General features: G+C 41.7%; 1 protein-coding gene across 1 annotated transcript in view; it reads left to right on the plus strand.

Annotated features, from left to right (window-relative positions):
* The first annotated feature begins 2,870 nt into the window (after positions 1 to 2,870).
* Positions 2,871 to 3,448, plus strand: part of LOC116024648 (dirigent protein 10) — a 7,794-nt gene continuing 7,216 nt past the window's right edge. The window contains exon 1 of the mRNA XM_031265595.1: positions 2,871 to 2,897. The gene's annotated coding sequence lies outside the window, so the exon portion shown is untranslated. The remainder of the gene's footprint in view (positions 2,898 to 3,448) is intronic.

The following is a 3,448-nucleotide window of genomic DNA, read 5'->3' on the forward strand; positions in this document are numbered from 1 at the left end:
CCCCCCCCCCCCCCCTCTTTCATACTATTCCAAGAGCAATCTGCACCACACACGTGCCCAGGGTCTTACCCTCACGACCTCCACCGTTCGACACCACCCTAGCGCACACGCATATGCAAGGCTGTAACCCCCCGACATGTACACACCACCACCCTTGCATGATCGTACCCCCCCTCGCGATGCACACCCTATCGCCCTTGCATGGCCGGCCGGTCGTACCTTGCCGCTCTTGCACAGCCGACTGGTCGTACCCCGCCACCAGCAACTTCTACCGCCGCCACACGCCTACACGTCATCGCACACCCTCACCTATCACACACCCACACCCCTAGGTGCCATGCACCCCACGTATACCCTCACCTATCACACACTCACACCCCCAAGTGCCATGCACCCCACGGACACCCTCACCCGCCACACACCAACACCCCTAGGTGCCATGCACCCCTCGTACACCTGCACCCGTCACACACCCACAGCCACACCCCTAGGTGCTATACACCTTTCGTACAACCCTCACTTGTCACCTAGCCGTCGTAACCAATGTCCTAGCATGCCACAAGATATGTCCAGCCGCCATGGGACGTTCCTAGCTGCCACGGGACGTGCCTAGCTGCCCGTACCACAGCCGCACGCCCGTCACCACCCGCGCATGCACAACCATACCCCAACTGTCATGTACAGGTCCGTCACCCCCTACATGCACAACCATACCCCCAGCTGTCTTGTACACGTCTGTCACCACCCTTGCATGCATGGTCGGACCCCAACCATCATAGCACATACCCTAGTCGCCACTGCCATACACCCCTCCTTCTTGGGCTCTTGCTTTCTTGCTTCCATGCATGCCGCCCACGTCACATGCCTTCCTAGGCCAACAAGATTTGAGCCCAACCTCTTTCTTTCACCATCCCCACTTGGGCCCAGGTTTTGTCCAATAAAATGAGCTCCGGGTCCCATGGCCCCATCAAGAAGATTTTACCTGTTCTCACACTTTTGCATGAGCAAGTTAGCAGTTGTAGATCTATTTCTTAAGTTGAAAACCTATTTCTAGCAGTGTCTAGATCTGCAATATAGAATATTACGGTTTCGATACATAAAAATTAGTTATATTTAGTTAGAAAACACAATTAAAACAACTGAGTATTAAAGATTTTACCTTGAATGGAGTTTCGTCATGCTGATGTCACTGGTCACTAATGTGTAGAGCGTTAGGATTTTTCCGTGCGATTTCTGTGTTAGGGCTACTTTCTTCACCTCTATAGTGTTTCTAGCCATGGAGACCGTTGAAGAATTTGTCGGTGAGGAGGATCGACTGCGATCTCCAAAATGGGAGAGGAGAAGTCGATGGTTAGGGAAAGTAGAGAGACAAGATGGAAATGGATGGTTGAAAGCCTGAAATGGCTTCGATCGAAACGGGTTTGGGAGGGTATATGTTTGGGTTTTATGTTATGTTGAGCTGGTTGGGTGGATTGGGCCAAAGCCTATTTGTTGTTGTTGTTGTTGTTGTTGTTGTTGTTATTATTATTATTATTATTATTATTATTATTTGTGTTTATATTATTAGTATTAGGCAAATTATGCTGTGGACCCAGGTCCACCTTGCAAGGTGGACCTGGGTCCAAAACTACGTCGTTTTTGTCTCTCTCTTTTTTTTTTATAGTAAACATATTGCTGAATATAGAGTTGTCCAAAAAAGTGTGAATGTAGAGGTTTCAAAGTGTGAATGTAGAGTATAGAAATCGTGAATGTAAATTTATGATTGTGTGAATGTAGAGTTGCTCAGAAATGTGTGAATGTGGAGGTTTCAAATTGTGAATATGGAATATAGAAATCGTGAATGTAGAGTTATGCATGTGTGAATCTGTAATAGAGTTAAAAAGTTCTAACAACTTGTAGCCCTGTAATGTGTGAATGTGGAGTTCTCAAGTTGTGAATATGGAGTATAGGACCTGTGAATATTGAGTTTTGAATGTGTGAATGCATAACAGTGGTAATATAGTTACTAAACATATAATCCTGTAATGTGTGAATGTGAAGTTTTCAAAGTGTGAATGTAGAGTATAGTGTATGTGAATGTAGACACAGGTCCACCTGGGTCCACGGCATAACATGTAATACCACGTATTTTCCTAACATTATTATTTTATCCTAAGGTATTGACATACATGAGTTATGATCTCCCGATACTTCAAAAGAATTATTATAAGTAAGGACAGTTAGTAATAAGCTGCGATCGTACGTACCGGTCACGAACCATAAAATTTTAGGAACTAGTATTCGGACCCGTTTGTCCTAGGAAATGAATTTTTAGACACCATACTATTATTCTTGAATTTCCTATTTAATTAAATCAGCTCATAGCAGCGAAAATTTATTTTGATCGTACATCGCTAAATTTCGCGGTGTACCGAACCTAGCCCAATTTTGAGTTTCAGTCTGAGATAAATTTTTAGTTTCGGAAATTATTCTATCTGGATTATTTTCCACCGAAACCTTATCTGTTTGAACCACAACTGATAAGTTGGAAGATATTTTATTATTTTATTATTTTTTTTCCAAGCTTATCACATAAGATTGGGTTCAATATAAAAGCAATTTCCCATTTCTTCAATTCTTCATTCTCATTTCGTGAGGAGAGAGAGAGATGATTCCATTTCCATCTTCTTCACAAAGCTTCAATTTCCATGGCAAATTCCTTCACATCTCTCAATTTTATTCGATAAATCTTCGTTTTTATTCGGTAAATAGTTCTATTTTCCTTCCTAGAGCATGGATTTGAGATTAATTTCTTGAAATCTCTTGTTATGGTGTTGATTGTGATCTTAGGATTTTAAGGTGAAATTTGGGGAAATCAACTCCAAAAGTCTTCTACGAGTACTAATAACCCGGTGGAGGTAAGGAATTCCCTTAAGTTGGTTTAGTCACTTGAAATTAGATAATTGATTATTTGGTTGAAATATGGTGTTTTGGAGCTTGGGAATATTTTTGTATACATGTTCATAGCTTGGATATGCTTGTATATGTTGTATTTATGTCCATATACGCTTATACTTGTGAAAATAATGAAAGGAAATCAGGGTAGATTCTGGCAGTAACTTCCGAGATTTATTGGGAAAAATTGGTAAGGTATTTTGATCCTATTTTTTTTAGACATGTAGTTCTATAAGTGTAGAACCCGCATATAAAATTTCATAATGATCGGAGTAGTATAAGTATGGTTTTCGGAATTTTTCTCCAAAACTGGTCCAGAGAGAGAAAAATTCCGGACAGCACACTGCCAAGGGCAAAGATGGAATTTTCTGTGTTTATTCGCGGACCAAAATGACCAAAACTTTTTATGGACATCAAGTACTATAAGTTGGGATTCTACCATAAAAATTTCAAGTGAAAAAGAGTTCGGGAACTATTTTTACCGGCTCAATCTTTCGGACTGCGCCAAGCTGAA

This window comes from Ipomoea triloba, chromosome 7 (genome assembly GCF_003576645.1).
Source record: "Ipomoea triloba cultivar NCNSP0323 chromosome 7, ASM357664v1".
NCBI classification, from domain to species: Eukaryota; Viridiplantae; Streptophyta; class Magnoliopsida; order Solanales; family Convolvulaceae; genus Ipomoea; species Ipomoea triloba.